A 23,311-nucleotide genomic window follows, 5' to 3' on the forward strand; every position below is an offset into this window, starting at 1 on the left:
GAAATGGCACTGGCTGACTAGTGCCTTTTTGAATGCACTCCAGTTCTGGCTCCACAGCCAATCAGTAAGGTTCCTCTTTGCCATATGGTTAGCAGACTGGAACCAATTATAGAATGTCTGTGCATGCTCCAACTCTCTCTAAGGCAATTCAATTACGTGTTATTATGGCTTTCCAGAAGTAAGCTCCCCAGTCTCTCCCACATGGAGGATTGCATCAACATCATCGTTACACTGGAAAGCGTCCAAAGAGAGTTGCCAGGATGATGAAGGCTCTGAAGAACTTGCCATATGGAGGCTGGTCTAAAGGACTGGGTATGATTAGCCTGAAGAAGACTTAGGAGGGACAGAATAACTATCTTCAAGTTTTTTAAGGATTGTCCTTTGGAGCGCTGGTGGGTCTTCTTGAGCTTGATCTTAGAAGGCAGACCAAAAGGCAGTAAGTGAAAATTACTAAGAGAAAGATTTAGGCTTGATGTGACAAAAAAACTACCTGTTGATTAGAAATGTCAAAAAGTGGAATGTGTTGCCTTAGGGAGTAAAGGGTTTTCACTCCCTGGAGCTCTGCAAGCAAAACCTGAGCATTTGTTGGGTATGTTGTAGAGAAGATGCTCATTCAAATACAGATTGGATAAAATGACTGCTCTAAGGTCTCTTTCAATACTCAGATCCTGTAATTATGAGATACTCTACTGGTTATTATTATCTCATAGGATGCTTGTGAGGATAATTTGAGAATGGCACATTGTCTGGTCCGCCTAGTACTGGTGGCTAAGCAGCAAAAGGCTCAGGAACCCAGTGTTGTGAAGCAGTCAGCAGCCTGTTCTAGGTGGCAGCATCACTGCTCTTATCTTGATGTCTTTCTCCAGCACAACACAAAAGACACTCATCACTTTAGGTCTGTGATCATTCCCTTCTGACAAATGTAATGGGAATGGGAATTTGAAGATCTTCCCTCCCTCTTAATAAGCCAAAGGGAATTTGAAGACTTTCTACTTTGAAGATATTCTAATAGACTTAATGTAATCACATGGAGCCTGTGGTGGGAGGAGTTTGCTAAAGAGTGGAGCAGAGACACAGGAAGCTTGGAGTTAGAGCAGTTAGAGTTGGAGGGAGGAAAGGATGCACCCAGGAAGACAGCTAGGCTCATGAGTCGGTTTGTGGGAAGGTTAAAGGATGGTGTAGCTCTCTGTGCTGTTGTGGTCTATTAACATCTTTACTATTATGATGGATTTGGTTTTCTGGTTTGGAGATTTGTTTTTTCTGGTTTCTGAATAAATGTTTTGCTTGTGTTTTATATATGGACAGTCTGTTATATTTTGCAATTGAGAACTATGCCAGAATAATTACAGTTGTCATTGGTACTGTTAATATTGCATTGATACTCCAAGTCAAGTACCCAGGCTTCTGGTGGGAATCAATCTAATATATGCTCAAGAACATTATGTCAATAAAACCTCAAGTGGTCCCACTGAGTACCTCATTTCAACTGAGCCATTGTAATGGAAATGCAAATTTAAAGATCTTCCCTGCCCGTAGGCTAAAGTGCACCTGGAGCCTGGGGTGGGAGGCTTGTTTTTCAGTAGATAATTCTTGATTGTCCAGTGAGTCAATAAGGTTGTTACATTCTCTGAGCCAGGAGAAGGCTATATAAGCCCTGTTGTGTAGCTTTGTTTTAGGGGCTCACTTTGAGAAGTGTCCTGTGATTTGATCTGGATTTTGGGAAGCCGTTGTCCAGAGCCCCCTGGCTTTGAAAAACCCAGATGTTGATTTGGTATGGATGTAATGGTTGGGCAGTTTGGAAAGCTGTCTACTCGATCTGTTTCTGTCTTGATACTTCTGCCTGTATACTTTGACGTTCAGGGTGCTGAACTTTTTCCCCTGAACGAGGTAAACGATATATGTTTGACTGATTAAAGTAAGCTTGTTAACCAATTTTGAGTTGCTTTCCTTTATCAAAGCAGATCCAAGAACCTGTGGTGGCAGCAAACCCTGAGGATGCTTGGGGTGCTTGCGGCTACAGCCATATATACTCATGGTCCCTCTTATGAATTCTGCAACACTAGGCTTGGGAGCAACAAAGCAAGCAAAAACGTTTCCTAAGAGTCGTAAAAATTCTTGTTCTTTGTCACTTCAGAGGGCAGCAGTGGGACTAACTGATGGAAACAAAAGAGATGTAGATATCAACTCAATATAAGTAAAGAACTAAACAATCAGAATGTGAGATTGGGGGGGTGGTAATTGGGAAAGAATACAAGCACTCAAAAGATCACAGGTCAGGTAGTTTATTATTCACAAATATCAAAGTGTACCATTCCCCAGTTCTTTAGTTCCATGGACAAATACAGGTGGAACCAATATAGGTGTAAGCTTGGATACATACCTGAATGGAGAGCCCAGAGCTCTGGGTCTTTTCCTTTCTATCTGATTGGTTGCTGAGAAGATGTGTAGGAACTGAGAGGGAAAGGGACTTTAGAGACAGTCAGTCAGTCAGTGGCCTGGACTGTGAACCCCACCCCTATTCCCTTATTGAGCATAGTTCATGTGATTAGGAAGGTTTGCCAACCTTTCATACATGCATCAGATATAGTTTGCTAAATTGGTTATGATCAGAAGAATCTTGCATTCTTTGTCTAGATGGAGCTGACTAAAGCAGTTTATTGGGTACATAGGAACTTCCCAGTACATAGATGGGTCAAATAGTGACCAAATACGGAGTAACTTCTATCAGCATCTAGCAGTAGCCCAATCTTCACACAGAGCTTCCTTGGGGTATCATAGTATTCAGTCAGATATAGAGTAGCAAGCTGTCAAGGACACTGTAGATAGGATTCATGTTTTAAGTAAGGAGGGGTAATACCAGCTGGCCTCTGAGTTTCTTTCCAATTCTAGCATTCCATGATTCTATTCTAATCAATCAACCAACCAGGACTAACCAAATGCCTACTATTTGCCAGGTACTGGGGATCTACATATAAAGAATGAAACAATCCCTCTTCCCAAGAAGCTGACTTTGATGATGATGATGATGATGATGATGATGATGATGATGACAATAATAGCTGGCATATAGCTTGTAAAATACATTACATACGTGATCTTATTTGAGTCTCACAGCAACCCTGTGAGGTAGGTGCTGCAGATATTAATATCTTCATTTACCAGATGAGGAAAATGAGATTCAGAGACTATCTAATAGTCATACAACTAGTCAATGTCTAAGGTAGGATCAGAACCCTCTAAGTCCTCCTAGACAACTTTGTGAGTGGAGTAGGTACTTATTTGCATTGATGGAGAAGGTTTCCTCAACTGAGAGTTCTCATGTTGATTAAATCTCCTCCCCCTCCCAAAATCTTCTCTAGCCTAGCACAGTGCCTATTAGCACATTTCTGTTCAGATGTTTCAGTTGTATCTGACTCTTCATGACCACATTTTGAGTTTTCTTGGCAAAGATACTGGATAGATTTGCCATTTCCTTTTCCTGCTCATTTTACAGATTAGGTGACTTGCCCAGGGTCACAGAGCTAGTAAGTGTCTGAGATTTGAACTCAGAAAGATAAGTACTCCTGATTTTAGTGCTGACACTCTATCCACTGTGCCACCTAGCTGCTCTCTGTTAGCACATAGTAAAAATCAAATAAATTTTGTCGATTATTTGATTGATTTATTGAAAACCAAAATGACTAGCAAAAGCAATCTAATATATTCTATCATTTTGAAGTACAGTCAGGTACCTTTTAACCAAACTAATATTCTGGTTAACCTTTATCCACTACATCACCTGCTATTATCATGACCATTATTATTTCTACTTCATCCAGAAGGTTGACTGTGCTATCCCTTTCCAGAGGTCTCACTACTCCAAGAGTCTACCTCTCCCAACCCACTAGTCAGCTAGGTAATGCAATGGATAGAGGTCTGAAACTGTAGTCAGGGAGGACTGAGTTCAAATACACCATCAGGCACTTATTAGCTGGGTGACCCTGAACAAGTCACCTAACCTCTGATTTCCTCATCTGTAAAGTGGGGACAATAACAGCATCTATGTCCCAGGGTTGTGGTAAGGATCAAATGAATTATTTATGAAGTGTATAGTATGGTGCCTGTCATATAATAGGAGCTTAGTAGTGTACCTGGAACATAGCAGGAGTTTCATAAATGCTTGTTTCCTTCCTTCCTTCTACCATGGAACCCTTGCCTGCATTATTACCACTCTTACCCCCATCTTCCTGTGGGTTCCCTAGTGCAGCTAGGCAAGAAGGGTTCTCTGCCCCGTCTCTTCGATGTATATCTGCCTTCTCTCTCTTGCTTACATCCCTTCCATAACAATAAATGACTTGGCTTATACATCTGGGGCTAGAAGGGATCTCGGAAGTTATCCTGTCCAACCTTCTCATTTTACAAAAGTGGAAAATAAGACCCAGACAGGTTTGTCTAGGGTCATAGTAGGATGATAAGATCATAGACCTGGAGCTGGAAAAACCCTCAGAGGTCACCTAGTCTGCCTCCCTTACTTTACAAATGAGGAAACAGGCTCAGGATGGCCACATGGCTGGCCCACCATCACACAGGTAGTAATTAGTACAGAAGGGATTTGAACCCAAGTTAAACTCAAATCAGTGCTCTTATTTCTGTTCACCTTTGTGGAAAGGAACAAGCCGAAAGTGGTGATATGAAATGGAAAATTATGAAGAAAACATGATTTAAGGGTGGAATGGAAAAGGGACACTGCCCACCAAGGCCAACAGTAGGCTCATCACCACTGCTCCAGTACCTATAGGTGAATGACTTGTTCCAAAGCAAAGTTGAAACTGCATGTGGTAAAGTCAGTCATGTCAGCACTCCACCCCCTGGAAGTCTGGCCACTGGCCTGGGTCTACTTTAAGGATTTAACCAACCCCACATGGAATAACAAAAGCCACTTTCCTCCCTCAGGCCCCACAGAGCTTAATTAAGTAATGTCTCAAATTGTTTTGAGGTCATTGAATGAAATATGCTGTTTATAACCTAGCCACTGCTACTGTTTCTCTCAAACATCTTAGGTCACATACGGTCCAAGAGAGGACCCTCTTGGATTGCTTCTTCTTTTCCTTTTTTTTTTCTTTTTTAATATAAAGTCTGTGACATTGACCAAAAAATGGATAGAACTTAAGAACATGTCTCATATCTTTTAACATAGTACAACATAGAACAATATTCACAATTATTACACAATAGTAAATGGAAGAAACATAGAAGGAGGAAGGAAGGAAGGAAGGAAGGAAGGAAGGAAGGAAGGAAGGAAGGAAGGAAGGAAGGAAGGAAGGAAGGAAGGAAGGAAGGAAGGAAGGAAACTGAACACTATATATTTATAACGGTCAATTTAATTGGTCAATCAAAGATTAACCCTGGACAAGAGATGAAAAATCGCAAGTCCTTCCCTTCTTTGCAAAGGCGGGGATCTATGGATGTAGCGCTTTGCATATGATGACTAAACTGCTCTTTGTTTTGTTTTGTTTTCTTTTTTGTTCCTTGTTTCAAGTCATGGCTAACTGGGCAGGAAAGTATGGAGGGATATATTCAGAAGTGGAGACAATGTCAAAATAAAATACATAAATGAAAAAAAAGTTGAATAGTGTCCCCTGGAATCATGAAGACTCTTATTTAAGTGGGAACTAGATGGGGCCAGACTCACATAATGTCCCAATTTAACTCTTTCTTTTTCTTTGGGGCAGAAGGTGCGGGGTTGGGGTAGAAAGTTCCATGTGTGTAACCCCTGCCTACCTCTTACTGAAACTCTCTAAATGTCTTGGTTTATTTAGTGTGGGTAAGACCTACACTGATACAGATTTGCTTGAGTACCTGGCATATAAGCATTCCGCAGTTGAAAGAACTGGGCATGTCTGGAAAACAAAAGACACCAAGAATATAGGTGTTTCCTTCAAGTATTTGAAAGGTTATCATATAGAAAAGGGATTTTAGACCTCTTCAATTTGGCTACAGAGGGTAGAAGTAGAAGCACTGGATAGAAGTTTTAAAAGGGGCAAATTGACATTTAGTGTCTGAAAAACTTAACAATTAAAGCCTCTCCAAAAGGACTCTGGAGCCGAACGTTTCCCCTCCTTGGAGGTCTTCGGGTAGATGCTGGACAACGACTTGTCAAATATATTAAAGTGAAGATACTCATTTGTGGGTTAGACTATGAGACTACTGAGGTCCCTTCCAGTTCTCAAATTCCATGATCCTGCAATGCTGTGGCTCTAAATCTAACATTTTTACCAATGTGCCGTGTAAGTATAGGGCTTTATATTGATCCTTATTAAATTTCATCTTATTAGATTTAATGAGTGGATGAATGAATCATGAATACTATAACTAAAGAAATGGGGAGAAAGAGTTCTAATTCAGCTGAACTCTCAGCACTTGGATGGCAACTATCAGTTCTATATTAATAAAGGTAACCACAACTGTTAGCTAAGATGGCATGTTCTAACTTTTTCAGATCACTTAACACGCTGGTGGAAATGCTGAACGTGAGTCTAAGATTAATTTCAATGCAGAAGCAACTCAACACTTTACAGAATTTGCTTCTGATGAGATTGTTTCTGTTCAGGAAACCTAAAAGCTAATTCATAGTTTTATTTACATGTGTAAACATCATCCTGTAACATTTAAAAAAAAACACTCATGGATGTGGAGGACACTCCCTCTGCAAACCTTCAGGATCTGGGGAGGGGGAGGGGAAATCAAACATATATCTCAAACTATTTATTTTCAATGTTTTTTAAGTAAAGTTTTCACTTCCGTTTAATCTCTGAGTGTTTGAATACTCATATTCCCTGGCGTAATAGTGTGAGTGCTAGATCTGTCCCTGCTTCTTTCTGGGAGCTTCTTGCTATTGGGAGATCCCAAATGCATTTGTCTTTCTCTTGTAATAAATCCAGTTGCAAAGCATATCTTGTGAACTTGTGATGTTAATTTTGGTTAACAGTAGTTCCCTACCATTGCAAAGAAGGGAAGGACTTGTAATTTCTCGTCTCTTGTTCAGAGTTAATCATTGATTGACCAATTAAATTGGCCATTATAAATATACAGCATTTTCTTCTCAGGAAAGGGACAATAATAACTTCTCTACTCACCTCGGCAGGTCGTAAAAATCAAATGATATTTGATCAATATTTGATTGATACATACTAATAATGGGCTGTTTTTGCTTTTCCTTTTAATTGCTTGCTTGCTTTTACAAAGAAATATGTATTAAGAGGATATTACAAGAACAGAAGTGCCAAGTATCCCCCTATATGGGTACTCTTTCCCCTATACCACCTCACTAAGGGCCTCAAACTTAATTTGGTTGCTACAAAGCACTCAAGCCAAGTTCACTTGCAAAAAGCTGGGCCAGGAGCTTGCCTTGATGGGTTGGATGCACCTCCTAGGTACTATGCTGACACTTCACCTAGCTTGGTTGGTAGCAAACCCTGGCATGGATTTCTATCCTTGGACTCCTGCTCTTCTGACCTTTCAAAGCTCGCAAGGTTGTAGCCACCTCTAATATTCCTTTACCTAGAAGCAGGCGGTAACAGATAGGCAAAGGACAGAGGCACAGCATTTTAAGGCCATCCATCAGCATGAGTGGGAAGTTCTCAGTCACTCTTCCTACCCACAGGCTTAAAGGACTCACAGATTGTTGTTGTTCATCCTTTATCCTCAATGACATCAGCAGGGAAATGTCTTGACTTTCAAGCGAATTGGATTTGAGAGAAGCAGAGCTGTGCAAAGTCATCAGTGTCATTCTCTCCTCCAGTCATTGGGTGTCCAGTGTTAAGATATAGTCAGGATGACTGGCAATGACTCCAGGTATAGCAAGAGTAAATTAAGGGCTTGGCAAGAATGGAGGGAAAAGATGGCCTACTTTGCCTTCACAACAAAAACTTAATCTAATTATAACAGAATATTATTGTGCTATAAGAAATGACGAGCAGGATGATTTCAGAAAAACCTATAACTGATGAACTGATGCAAAAACCTTAACTTGAACTCATGCAAAGTGAAGTAAGCTGACCAGGAGAACATTGTACAAAGTAACAACAGTATTGTTCTATGAAGAATTGTGAGTGACCCCAGGGGTGGGGATAATCCCCTTGGGATTTGTTCTGTGAAGTTTGGATTCAGTCAAAAGGCCACACTTGAGGACCTAGAGGCCATATGTGGTTCCCCATTCTTGATTTAGCCATTATCAGCAATACAATGATCAAAGACAATCCCAAAGGACTAATGATGAAGCATACTATCCACCTTCAGAGAAAAGACTGATTTTGAATACAGACTGAAGCATAATATGCTGTTTTTTGCTTTCTTTCTTTCTTTCATTCTTTTGCTTTTAGTTGAGTCTTTTTTTTTTACAAACTTGAGACCCTTTCTCAGAGGCTGACTGCTAGCTGTAGCTGCTACTGCTTCCTTGAGTGTATAATATAGCAGTGGTTCCCAATGATTCTGATTCAGATACTGATATGATTCATGCCCTTATTCCACCTGAAATCCATCAATATGAGGGAGTATTAAGGAAGGTCACATAGCCAACCAGCATCCAAGACTAGGTCTGACTGTTGCTTTAGGGCTACAGTAGAGTGTTCTGTCCACTACAACATGCTGTCTCTGTGGATAATGAAGTAAAGCAGCTATGGGCAATGAGGAAATAGTACATGAAACCAGTCTGAGACTTGATAAGGCTAATATAGCTTGTCATTCCAATAAAGTTACTGAAATTGATTGAATGGGCCAAATGACTAGTTCATAGCTTAATGCATGCTGTCAGATAAAGGAAAGAAATCAGTGTATGCTCCTTATCCAGATAATTAATAATAGCAAACCCAGAATTATGAGTTCTTAATTCTATCAAGGAAGCCTGACCATGACAGGTACTCAGAAAGCAAATCTTGTATGAGCACCAGAAGTCACTACCTAAAACAGACCTTCAGATTATATATACTCTGCTGCCTGAATTCTGATAGGGACCAGTACAAGGTACTCCAGAGAAAACCAGGAAGAGTGAACTTCAAAAGGGGAAGGGATTCTGAGTTATCTTGTCAGAGGAGAGTTTGGAAAGGAAAGGGGGAAAGATCAATCAATCAACTGATAAGCATTAATAAGTGACTAATTCATGCAGAATATGTGTGCTCATATAAGATATGTATGTCTACATGAGCTGTCTAAACAAATAGATATGCCATGGGCGGCATGGATAGGTTTCTGTAATCTAAGCCCACCCCTCTGGAAGGGAGATAGCAATATCTGTCTTCAGGAAGAACAGAGGAAGGGGCTGTAACTGGGTGCTCACTCCTTCCCTTGCCTATTTCTAGAGGGGTATGAGGCTGGATATATAGCTATCTGTCCCTTACCTCAAATCCTGTTGGTATAAGGATACAATATTCAGAACAAAAGCCATTTCTATAATTGCTTTTACGGGGAGGGTAGTATTTAGTTTACACCAACCAAAGTAGCTCCTTTCCCACTAGACACTGGTTAAACCAAAGATCATCACAGATAAAGAAGAGCAAGTAAACCCACTTAGTAGAGCAAAACATCAAATAGAAATTGGAGAAGTTCTTCAACTTAAAACGAGTCAGAAAATATGCAAAAGTAAGTGAGTTCTGCTGGGAAACAGAGAAAATCCTAACTCAAACAACAGAGAAACCCCCCTGATATCCCAAAGAAATTCTGTTTCTCAAGTTTCTAGGGAACTAAATTGGAAATCAGAGACATGTTGAGGAGCCATCTTCCCCTTCACCTCCATAGCTGCCAAAGTCTTTCTCTTTCTCTTTCCATGTGCATCTCTCCTGAAGAATCTCTTGGACCATCAGAATCTCCCTAAGAAGCACTGGAACAAATTCTGCCCCTTAGGCAGGTCACCTCAGTGTCTCTCTGCCAATTAGGAGTCATATCTCCATCTCAAAATGCAACAGCATGAAAATGCCCCAGGCTTGGTTGGAAGCCTGGCCACATTTGTACTGAACACAGTGGAAGGCAATTAGAGCAAAGATCATTCTTACTGCTCTTCTGGCCCCGTGAGTCAGGAAAAGCAGGGTATTAAACAGAAGAACCAAATACCAAAGAGGGTGCCCAGGGATGCAACATCTTCCTGAAGGAAGATAGGTTTCTGTGAGTGAAAAAAAATCAAAGGAAGATGTCTAGTATGGAGAGCTTGTTAATGAATAAATGGAGCTCCAGAGGGAAGGGAAGAGCAGAGAACAACAGGGACTGTGGAAGGTTAGGTCTGAGCTGGATGGGGATAAAATAGTAGGGGGGAGCAGCAGAGGAGTGAGGCTTTGAATCACAAAACCCAGGGTACAACACATGAGAGCTTGGTAGGACATAGTTGAGGAGCACTCTATGATATCATTCTTCTCAGATTTCATGAATTTCAGTCTTACGGAATTATTTATCTGTATTGTACAGATGATGAAACTGAGCCCCAGAGAGATTGAAATTGTAGAAAATCATTCAACTTTTACTGAGCCTGGAAGTATACCTAGATATTATAAGTCTAAATCTAACCCTGCTGTCTCTTAAATGCAATGGTCTATATATTCTAGGTATTAAATAGATATATAACTAACTAATACACAGTACTCTTGCCCTTAAGGAGCTTACAATAGAGTAGGAGGGAAAACTTAGGAGAAACTTAATAAATATTGAAGTGGAATTGAATTTAAATTTCATATTCCTGGTGCAAAATGGCAAAGAGAAATAAGATATCACCCTGTTGGTCTAGGATCATAGATTTAGTCAGTTAATAGCCAACAAGCATTTATTAAGTGCTTAATACAGGAGTCAGGTTCCAGACACCATGTAAGAAGAGGAGCATCAAAGGCTTCATAGAGGACATGAGAGTGGGAGTCCGTTTTTTATTATTGACTCATTGCTAAGGTATTTGTTTAAGAGATGTGTACTTTCTGACTCTTTCTATCAGTTATGAACTAATAAGATGCCATTACTTAGTTTGGGTTTAAGTCACAGAAGAAATAAAATATACTAGCATTAATTTCAAGATTTCAGAGGTTCATGCTTTTCCCAGAAGTGTACTTGGGGGTACTTGTATTTCTTGTGTTTATTTGCATGATGATTTTCTTTTTTGTAGGCAGGAAGAGAAAGAAATAAGCATTCTTTTTAAGCATTCACAATGTGTCAGACTCTGTGCTAAACACTTTTTAAATGTTACCTCACCTGATAGGGAAGAAAATCAATGTTAAAGGTACATGTTTTGTTAAATCTGATCATGCTATTCTTCTGCTCAAAAATCTTCAGGGGACCCGGCACCTATAATCTGGCCCTATCTACCTTTTCAGCTTTATTAGGTACACCTACCTTACAAATAATCGATGTTTTCATCAAATTAGACTACTCTCTGTCCCCAGAACATTCCTTACACTCTCCTGCCTCCATGTCTTTTCTTCTACTATTTCTTTTAGAATGCACTCCCTCCTCTCTCATAATTACCTTCTAAAATCCTATTTATCCCAACTTAAATACCACTTCATAAAACCATCTGTGATCCTCCTTACCATACGCTTTTGTATGGTACCTCACTAATGCATTTTACTATGTAATATTTGAAACTATAGTTCTCTGTGTTTGTAGCTTTTCCTTTTATGAGGCCTGAAAGATCTGGATGATAACTGAAATTGGTACCTCCCCTAGCCTGGCACACAGTAAGTACGCCGCACACAAAATATGCTTAAAATAGGTTCGCTGAATGAATGAATTACTCTAACTTAAGATTCTATAATTCTAAGTCTATGAGTCTGTGTCCAAACTGGTTGGCTCAGTTGGATATAGCATGATGCTAAGGAAACCCAGGCAACGGGTTCAATCCATATGAGGACCAGATAGCTTCAATGGACCTGGGATCTAAAGCTTACAAAAAAGACTTTGTATCTGTTTCTCATTTGATGCTTAAATAACCCTGTGAAGTAGTTGCTACTAGCATCCACACTGTATAATAGCTAGCATTTATAAAGAATTTTAAGGTTTATAACATACTTGACATGTTATCTTATCTCAATAATCCCCTGAGGTAGCTGCTATTATCATACCATTTTATAGATCAGGAAACTAAGGCTAGTGCCTAAAGAAAGATTCCAACTCAGGTCCTCCAGAACCAATGTTCCAAGTCTAGTGTTCTACCTATTTTGACCCCCCACCCTCCCCACTCACTTTCTAGAATCTCATTCATGTGGGTATTCCTTCCAAAGGTTATATCATAATCTATCCTGGGTGGCTCTTATCCATGTCTACCTGTAAAGCACCAACAAGGAGTCTATAGCTCATAGCAGGCACTTTCTTCCAGCTCTCCTGATGTTCATGCGGCTATCAATAGAACATGTCTTTCCATTAAACACCACTCTCCAAACATGAAAGGCTCACCTTTTGTTCCAATCACATCCCCCGCTTTGATGGTCTCTTTTACATCTTTTTTCCTCCTCTACGGTATTCCTAATTACTTACTTGTAATGTATTTTAGCCTACTCATGCCCAACAAGTATCCTTCCAATATTTGGTGTGACCAACAACTTTAATTCTTCAGAGACTGTGATAGTCTATGGCTCATATTCATATGTCAACAAAGATTGGTGATTTTTTAAATGGGTCATTGTTTCAGGGAAAAGCTTGGCATAGCTAAAAGCACTGAATAAAGGACATTCTCTTCTTCCCTCCACTTCTGAGACCAGCTCATTGTTCAAATACAATGCATGTCCAAGATATATATGCTAATGGACCGACTTTGCAGGTTGGTCACACGTTCAACTGCATAACATAGTGTGCGCAATAGGAATGCTTCATCCATTTGTTGTTTCCTGTGTGCATAGTTAAACCAAGCTCTTCTGAATAAGTATCTATCTCATTTAGCAGGCTAAGCAATTTTCTAGGATTTGATGCATTCAGCCCAGTCTGGAAGGCCTTACCATCTATAGGGAATTGCCCTTCTGTTGGCATTCTAGAATAAATATCCTTTATGAAAATGGAATCATTTTTTTTCTCTCAATGTAGGTTAGCTATGTAATAGCTCTGATCTATACCTAGCCCCAGTCACATTTCATAGATTCATAAATTTAGTCCCAAGAGGACCAGGCAATCATCATAAGCCTATTTCTGTTACTAGAAAAACAACAGCAACTAACTATGAGCCAGTAGCTTCTGCATCATCTAAGGCCTTGCTGGGAAGGTTTCTATTTTTAACTATTGCCATTGTAACTGTTGTGCACATATAGATGGCTTAAGGGTCACTGCCAGGCTTCCACTATAGTCTATTTGCCTAGAATTATGCTGAGGATGATAGCCTATCCTGATAGAGCAGCAACCCTATCTCTTTTTCCTTGGGTAGACCAAACAGAAAACAACAGAAAAAAAGGTGCATCATTGGAAGGCAGAGGGTGTTAGAACTCTCAGTGGAGTAAAAGTCCATTGACTTGCGGAAAAGCTAGGATATTACCATCAGATTCAGGATGTGAGCATCTCTTCCATCCACAAGCAGTACCTCCCCTTCCAACTTGGGGCTTTCCTACCTTTAGAAGAAAGCTTTAGGAAGTCACCCTGGCCCCTCTCCATCCCTTGTATTTTTCTTTTGTTGACAACTTAATATGTTTCCACACTTCCTTTTATGGAGAAAGATAAAGATCCTGATGGCAATCAGTTGTGCTGGGTAGGAAATGCCACATTCTTTAGTGTAAATATTTAACTAACCTTTCTCTGGGCTATATATCATTTGACAGAGGCACTAGAAAGGCTGCAGGCCCTTAGATTCTCAGGTGAGATATCCAGGTAATAAATTATGAGGAAGTTTTTCTTTGTATTTTTTTTAAGTCTAGAAGGCACACATGTACCACCACTCTACGTGACTAAACTGTATTAGACAGATGCTAAGAGTGGAGAAAGGTCCTTAGCTACGGTTTAGTGAGTATCCCTTTGGTAATATATTAATTGAGGAAGAGTGATCATTGAAATGTTACTAAAAAAATGTTTGAATGACCCCAAAACTGAGGACCTTGGAGGATAAACAATAGCCTAGCCAATAGATTTAGCTAAACTCTTTCATCTTCCACAATCTAGGGTTACAAACAGACAGGCTCATTCCACACCTTAAATGAGGTTCTTAAGCTCATATTGATTGGCAGCCTTTCTGAAAGGGAGTTTATAACCGAGCATGAGAGCCCAGAAGAAAAAGTCCCTTCATGTCCAGATTAAATGGTGAGGTGCCCTGTTTGAGGGAGGTGGGGGACAGCCATTGTGATTCCAGAATCATGCATAGCCTCAGGAAAAACATGAAGCTTCCACAGCAAGGCCTGGTCTGGGACCCTCTATACTGTGACAAACAAACCAGCCTGTGTTCATTCATAGGCAATTGTGAACTGAAAAGACACCCAGGAAGCGGGCGGTTACCTGGTACAATGGGGATGTTGTCAAATGTCCTTCTAAGGCCTAATCCTAGGGAGAGGGGAAGGAAAAGGTAAGAATAGTGGAAATGAAGGGATGGGAATGGGGAGGGAAGATCATTCTCTTCAGGATTTTTAACCATTTCTTGGTTACCTTAAATAGCACTTACAACATTTTAGAATTATTTGACACACACACCCCCGCCCTGCCAAATATTCAGTCCATGGGATTTCATCATGTCTTACAGCATTCATTCATCTTAAATGGTTAAAGTACTTTGGGAGGAGCTCAAGTTTAGCTGATGTATTGGATAGCCAGCTAGACTCAGAATCAGACAGGTCTGCATTCAAGTTCCAAGTCAAAAAAACTTACTGAGTGATCCTGGGCAAAAGCCTTGATTTCTCTCAGTCTATTTCTTCAACCTGAAAAATGGGAACAGTGTTGGGCATAACAATTATTATTCAAGATTCTGGTGAGTATCAGATAACATATAAGAAATACTTTGAAGATTTGAAAATACTACATAAATATATACATATATAATGCATATAAATATTAGCTATTATTATCCAAGTTATTAATGATTCAAAAAGCATTTACTTAGTCTGACCTACAATGTGCCAAAGACTCTTCTAAGTGCAAGAAATACAAAGATAAAAATAAAACAAAATAATTAGCCCTTCCTAGTAAAAGTCAAATCTGTGAATTACAAACATGACTACTCAAGAGAAGAGGTTTGGCTTAAAATACACATCTATGAAGTCTATGTGAGCCCAGAGTTTGGCAAAACAAAATTATGGGCCTCTCCCTAGCAGGATAACAACCCTTATGTTGATAAGACTGAACTTTGTTTTCATGGAAGATATCTAGTATAAAATGTCAATGGAAGAAGAATTACTTTGTAGATGGTAAGGCCCTCCAGACTGGGCTGATTGCATCCCAATGGAGCACAGTGAAAGATATTCACCAAAAAGATGTTATATTTGTTGTTGTTCAGTCCTGTCCAATTCTTTTGTTACTCCATTTGGGGTTTTCCTTTTTTTGTTTTGTTTTGTTTTGCTTTGCTTTTTGGAGGGCAATTGGGGTTAAGTGACTTGCCCAAGGTCACAAGGCTAGTTTTTGTGTTGTGTCTGAGGCCGCATTTGAACGCAGGTCCTCCTGACTCCAGGGCCAGTGCTCTATTCACTGCGCCACCTACCCACCCCCATTTGGGGTTTTCTTGGCAAGATACTGGAGCGGTTTGCCATTTCCTTCTCCAGCTCATTTTACAGAAAGGAAGCTGAGGCAAATAAGGTTAAGTGACTTGCCCAGAGTCACGGAGCTTTTAAGTGTCTGAAGACAGAATGGGATTCAGGAAGATAAGTCTTCCTGACTCCAGGCCTAGCACTCTATGCACTGCACTACCTAGTTGCCCAGCTGGGAAGGCATTGATCTTTAAATTTTCCAATTCACACTGGAATCAACAGCTGGAAATCAACAAACCAACAAATAAGGGTTTGATTTATTGTTTTGTTGATTGTCTAGATTTAAGAAAGAGACAGAGAAAATGTTAATAATGCAGCCTAACTTGAAAGTGTGTCCTGCATATGGTGATGGTGGTGTTCTTGTTCTCTCTGGAAAGCCAATTGTTAAACATTTACTACCATGATTACTAGTACCATGTTAAAAGTAATTATATGAAGCAGTTTGTTCAATAGAATCAATATTATAAATTTTATAAATTGCCAACTGGCTGAAGAATTTTTCATCTAGGTTTCACTTACAACTGTTTAAAGGGTTGTCATATATAAGAGGGATTAGGCTTCTTCTGCTGGGCTCCAGAGGGCAAATTTGGTAGGAACAATGGAAGAAGATGCAAAGAAGTAGGGAAGACAGCACAGCACTCTGAACATAATAAATAGGTAACAAATATTTGTTGAATTGAATTATTCCAGACTCCAGTTCACAATTTGTCCCCATTTTACTGTTCTCTTTTGCATTCTCCTGATTTTATTATTCATCCAAAGTCATAAACACCAAAAGCATAGCTTTTTCCTTTTCGAGATTGGCTCCTGCTTCCCTAGGGCTGGGTAAAAATGTCTGTTAATCAGAATTGGTCGTAACCAAGTTCGCAAAACATCCGTATATTAAGCCATCTGGCACGACGTGGAAACAAATTCAGTGTACTGGACATGGCATAATCAGGGCATTCATTAGAATGTATCTGGGCTGACTTCCTCCACTTTCCCCTTAGTTACTTTTGAACAGGGCAAATACCCCAATCTCCTGGTGTTCAATCATCCAATCACCAAGTGTTTCTAGGACTTGAACCCAGATTTTCTAACTCAAAAGCCTGCATTATTACATCACTGCCCTACATAAATTTAAAAAGGCAGAAATGATATATTTTCAGACTACAGTGGAATAAAATTAAAAGTGAATAGCAAAACTATGTAGAAACAAGGAGAACTCTGTTAAACAGCAAGAGGAATGGGGGAGAAAACAGAAAAGCAAAAACAGAATATTTCAAAGATAATAGTATTACATATTTGATTCTATATCAGGTCATACAAGTCTTCCAATGTTTCTCTTAGATTCCCTATGAAACAACAGTATCCCATTATATTCAGAAACTACAATCAATGGGGAACCTATTTTATTTTCAGTGTTCACTAACATGGCTACAATAATGTAAACAAACCAACATTAAAGGATGCCTTATTCAAATTAATGATAATGATCAAATTTTGTCAGAACAAAAAGGGAATGTGTTGCACTCTTCTCAGGGACTAAGAGGACTACAGGTGCAGGGTATTATAAATACAGATGTGAGCCCTTTATTGCTCAAAATTTTCTGTCAAAATTAAGGATTCAGTGACATTGAAGAAAGATACATTGGGAAATTATTTGGATTTAAACAAAGGCACAAAATCATTTAACTCAGGGGAAAACAAAGGCAGCTATATCACTTCAGAGGTAATGTGGTATAATGAATAGAAAGCCTAGAAGATCTGAATTCAAGCCCCTTCTCCCACATATACTGGCTTTGTGACCCTAGCCAAAATGATTAACCCTTTAATGCCTCCAAACAATTCTCTAAGACTATAAATTTCAGAGAAAGTACTTATCTGAAATTGTACAGGGAATTTCCATAGCAGGTTTCCTATGCTAATGAAATTAGAGGCCAGTTTCAAACAGAAATCTATGGATTACAGACAAAACAGCTCCTGAAGGCAAATTTAGATCATCGAGTGCCTCCATTAGTGAAAAAGAAAGTAGAAATTAATTAATTAAACCTACATCAAAGGACACTAGAAAAATAGCCAACCAATAGTCCAAAGGATAGTTTTTTTTTTCCTACTTAATAGCATTTTATTTTTTCAGTTGCATGTAAAGGTAGTTTTCAACATTCATTTTTATAAGATTTTGAATCCCAAATTTTTCTCCCTCCCTTTCTTACTTCTCCCCTCTCCAATACAGCAAGCAATGAGATATCATTTATACATCTTCAACCATGTTAAGCATATTTCTACATTCATCATGTTGTGAAAGAAGAATCAGAACAAAACCTCTCTGAACCTCAGTTTCCTCATCTGTAAAATGAAGGGGTTGAACTAAATGACCTCTCAGGTCTCTACCAGCTTTTCTCCATGATGTGCTACTTGAATGAGAGAGTAAAATTAAATTCCTTGTAGTCTCCAGTACCTCCCATATCCAATCAGTTGCCAAATTCTAGGAAATCTACCTTTATAAGATATTTTATACCTCTTTCTCTCCACTGTAGTCCAGGTAGTTATCACATCTTGACCATTTCATGAACTTTCCGATTGGGTCTTCCTCCTCAAATCTCTCCCTATTCCAGTCCATCTTCCATTCAGCGATCAAAGTGATTTTTCTAAAGCCCAGGTCTGATCATGTCACTCCCTTATTAGATAATTATCAGTTGCTCCCTCTTTCCTCCCGGATTGAGTTGAAAATCCTCTGTTTAGCTGTCAAAGCCCTTTTTAAGCTAATGCATTTTTACATTTCCAATTTTCTTAAACCCTATTCACCTCAAGTTCTCTGTGATCCAATGGCACTAGCCTCCTGGCTGTTCCTTGCTTGACGCTATTTCTGTGCATTTTCCCTAATTGTCTCCCCTCATGGAATTCTCTCCCTTCTCATCTCCATCTCTTTACTTCTTTCAAGGCACAGCTAAAATCTAGCCTTCTATTAAAAAGACTTCTCCAATTGCCCTTATTGTTAGTGACTTCCCTCTAAGATAAAACGCAATTTATCCTGTGTTTATCTTATTTCTAAATAATTGTTCACATGTTGTCTTCTCCTTCAAATTCTGACCTCCTTAAGAGACAGGACTCATTTTATCTTGTTTTGCTTTTGCCTTTTTTTTTGTATCACTGGAACTTAATACCAAATGTTTGGCCCACAGTAGGTGATTAGTAAATGTTTGTTGGTGACTTAAATATTATTCAAGAAAGCTATACACAGCAAAATTTTAAGAAGTCAGGTAATGTAATGGAAATATTTTAATACCTAGAAAATATAAGTAAACCAAACTAACAATATGAGAAATTCACAATCTAGGTATTCCTATATCCTAGGAATCACAGTAGACTTAGGTCTTCCTGACTTCAAGACCATTTTTTTTTATCTTTATGCAACTTGTATAACTCACTATCAAAGAATTACCATGGGAAAAAAAAAAGTTATTTTGGCCACCTGGACCAATTAGAATCAGGTGAATTTTTACAAATCTCCAAAGTACCCATATTATATAAATTATTTATGAACATATATTTATAAATATAGAAAAAGAAGGAACACTAATCTCACCTATTATGAGGCAAATATGGTGCTGATTTTTTTTTGTTTTCTGGGGGGGGAGGGTTTAGAGCAATTGGGGTTAAGTGACTTGCCCAAGATCACACAGCTAGTTTTTATGTTAAGTATCTTAAGCAGGATTTGAACTCAGGTCATTCTGACTCCAGGGCCAGTGCTCTATTCACTGCACCATCTAGCCTCTCTGTATGGTGCTGCTTTTAAAGCTTGGAAAATAAACAATTAAAAAAGCATTTAATCCAATTTTAAATAAGGTAGATATAAAAATAAATATGAAATAAAATATTAGCTAATGGAATAGATTAACTTTTAATTTTTTTAATTTTCATCATCTATAAGGCAGGGTTTATAGCTAGCATATGTATAGACTTGTTTATATAGCAAAAAAAATTCAACATAATATGACATATAAACAATAATCAAAAACCCATATATTATATCAATAGATACCTAAAAAGGCCATAGTAAAATCCAACATTTATACAGAATAAAAACCTAAGAAGAATATGAATGTAGGGAATTTTCATTAACAAAATAAAAGTATATCCCCCAATTTCTTAGGGGCGGCCAGGTGGCTCAGCGAGTAAGAGCACCAGCTCCAGTGTCAGAATGACCTGGAGATCGAATCCCAGGCTCAGACACTCATCACCACACCCAGAAATAACTGGCCATGTAACTTGAGCAAGTTACTTAACCCTGATTGCTTAAAAAAATAAATAAATAAATAAAAGTATATCTTATATCAAGAGCTAATATAACATGAACTGGAAAAACATTAAAAGTATTCCCACTAAATACAGGTATAAAGCAAGGATGCTTACTTTCATCATTCCTTTGTGAAATAGTATAAGAAATGCTATTAGTTGCAGTAAAACAAAAGACTTATTAGAGGAATCAACACTGGAAATAAATCAAAATATCATTATTTTCTGATTATGTGATTGTATTTCTAAAAAATTCAGCTAAGAAAAAAAGTTAAAACAATGAATGAGTTCAATGAGATCACAGTAATTTAAAAAAGGATTCCATGGGGCAGCTAGGTGGCACAGTGAATAGAGCACTGGCCCTGGAGTCAGAAGGACCTGAGTTCAAATGTGGCCTCAGACACTTGACACACTTACTAGCCGCGTGACTTTGGGCAAGTCACTTAACCCCAATTGCCCACCAAAAAGCAAAAAAAAAGAAAAAAAAAAAAGGATTCCCTCAAAAATAATTTATTAGGAATAAAATTGAAGAAAAGATAATTAAAAAGAAATCCCATTTGCAATCTTTGGAAATTAGCCTATCTAGAAATACATGTAGCCTATGCCAAAGAGACTTTTCCTAAAGCACAGGTTTAACTATGTCCCTTCCCTACTCAATCAATTTCAGTTACTTCTGGTTGCCCTTAGAATGAAGTACCAGATCCTTTGTGTAGAATATAAAACCTTGCCAATCTGACTTAGACTTAATGCACATCATTGACCTTTACTCACTCTATGATCCAGCCAAATTTTCTTACTTTTTTTTTCTTTCACTTGAAATTCCATCTCCCATTTTTTTGCTTCTTCACAGACTGACACTATGTTTAAAATATGCTCCCTCCTCATCTGTGCTTCTTGGAATCCAGAGACCAAATGCTACCTCTTTCATAAGGCTTTTCCCTGATTCCTTCTTCCAGTTGCTTGTGCCTGGCTCCATTCTGCCCCTCTCCCAAATACCTTGTACTTACTTTGCATGTATTTTGTATTTAATTATATATGTATGTGTTTCCTTGCCTACCCTGAGGCTGATTGAAAATCCACTAACAGAGAAATAAAAAACAGGTTTTGTTGAAGACAGAGACTGTTTCTTTTGTTTTTGCCTTTTTAAACTCTATCACTGAGCACAGAGCCAAGTGCATAGTTGGTTTTAAATGCCATTTAAAGTATTATGATGTATTTATAATGATTATATTATTATAATGTAAAAAGTATTATAATAATTAGAATTACTGAAAGTCTAAATAATTGGAAAGACATTCAGTGTTCAAGGATGGGTCAGATTAATATAGTAAAAATTATAATATTCACCAGATAATTTATAAATCTGTTCCCATACTGATCAAAAATTTTAAGTGCTTCTTCAGAGCTAAATAAAATCATAACTAAATTTATGTGGAAAAATAAATAGGCAAGACTATACAGGAATAAGTTGAGGTGGGGGAGAGTGGAACAGAAAGCTAACAAAGGTGGTTTTGTACTTAAAATATATTACAAAGTTATTATTTTCAGAACTAATTCATACTGAGAAAAAGAAAGAGAAACAAATTAATGAACAGAAAAGAAACATTAGACAATATACCAAATACATATTAAAAATTAATACTTGACAAAGGTATAGAAAATAAAAACTGAGGAAAATTCATTATTTTACAAAAGTATTGGGGAAAATTAGTTAGCAACTTAGAGGGAAATTTATTTAGACCCACATCTCATGTTATATACCTCAGTCAATATCAGCTGGGTGATAGAAATCAACAAAAAAAATTATAAAAATATGAGTAAATGAAATATTGTATTTACTTCAGTTGTGCAGGTGAGATAACTTTTTTCTGTTTAATAAATACGAGATTTTTCTTTATAGCCACACCAAATTCAAGTATTGGCTGAACAGAACGATGCTGCACACCAAAGATGGAGAAAGCTTTGTAGTGAAGGTCAGGGACTTGCCCTTGCCCTGCTCAGTCCGTAAAGTCTAACACTTCTTCTCAAAATGCAAAATTCAAAATGGAGCATAAGGCATTTGTTTCATCTACATGCAAGAAGGCAAGCCAAGTGAAGAAACATTTATTGAACTTGAATCAGAAGATGAAGTCAAACTGGCACTGAAAATATGGGACTCAGATATGTTGAAGTATTCAAGTCAAACAACATTTAAATGAATTGGGTGTTGAAGTATACTGGTCTAAATAGTCCTGGCACTGCCAATGATGGCTTTGTGCACCTTAGAGGGCACCCATTTGTCTACAGTAAGGAAGGAGTTGTTCCATTTATTCAGGGTTAGAAATCATGCCAAATGGGAGAATAGTGCCAGTGGACATCCAGGGGAGGAATATAGGGGAGGTCTTCATACAGTTTGCTTCACAGGAAATAGCTGAAAAGGCTCTAAGTAAACAAGGAAAGAATAGGGCACAGATACATTGAAATCTTCGAGAGAAGCTATGCAGAAGTTCTTACTCACTTATGGTCATCCTCAAAAGCTAATGCCTATGAAGGAGCTGGGTTCTTGTGACAGCTAGGGCTAACAGAGGCTTTAACAGCATTGGTAGAAGAGCTGAGTTTGAAAGAATGAGACAAGGTATCTACGGTGGAGGGTATGGGGGCTTTCATGACTATAATATATATAATGATGGATATGACTTTAGGTTGGATAGATTGGGAAGAGACCTCAATTATTATTTTTCAAGAATGTCTGATCACATAGATATGTGATGGTGGGTCCACTTTCCAGAATACAACAGTCCATTGTGTGCACGTGACAAGATCGCCTTACAGAGCTACTGAAAATTATCTTTACAATTTTTTTCTAACCACTCAAACCTGTTCAAGTAGACATCGAAATTAGACCTGATTGGCAGAGAAACTAGAGAAGCAAATGTCGAATCAGATACCCATGAAGATGATGGCAAAAGATAAAGCAAGTATGCTGCACAGATGTGTAGAACTCTTCTTGAATTCTATAGCACGAGCAAGTGATGGCATTTATGGTAGTCAAGTGATAGGAGGCATGGGCTTGTTAAACCAGTCCAGCCAGCCAGCCTCTGAGTGGGGGTTACAAAGTTGGCTTCAGTGGTCAAAGCAGCATGAGCAGATATGACCATATTCTACAGGAAAACTCCAGTGATTTTCAACCAAACATTGCATAGGGAGGAACAGCAGCTACTTAGTAGTAGGAGTCATGAATCCATTGGGAATACACGGAATGTGAGGGATATCTAGAATGTCCAGTATGACTGGGGGGTGGGTAATATGATCCTGATCACTGACTCTTGGTCAACTTTTCTTTAAAGAAAAAAAAAAATGAAGTTTGATAGTTTTGCAATACAAGCTTGTGATTTATGCTTATT

The 23,311-nt window shown here is 38.4% G+C and overlaps 1 pseudogene; it reads left to right on the top strand.

Moving 5' to 3' along the window:
• Positions 1–21,862: 21,862 nt before the first annotated feature.
• Positions 21,863–23,110, top strand: LOC138155714 (heterogeneous nuclear ribonucleoprotein H-like; annotated as a pseudogene).
• Positions 23,111–23,311: the final 201 nt, after the last annotated feature.

Source organism: Petaurus breviceps, unplaced genomic scaffold (genome assembly GCF_028583685.1).
Source record: "Petaurus breviceps papuanus isolate PSGF00001 unplaced genomic scaffold, PetGlider_PUasm1.0 98, whole genome shotgun sequence".
In the NCBI taxonomy this organism is placed as follows: Eukaryota; Metazoa; Chordata; class Mammalia; order Diprotodontia; family Petauridae; genus Petaurus; species Petaurus breviceps.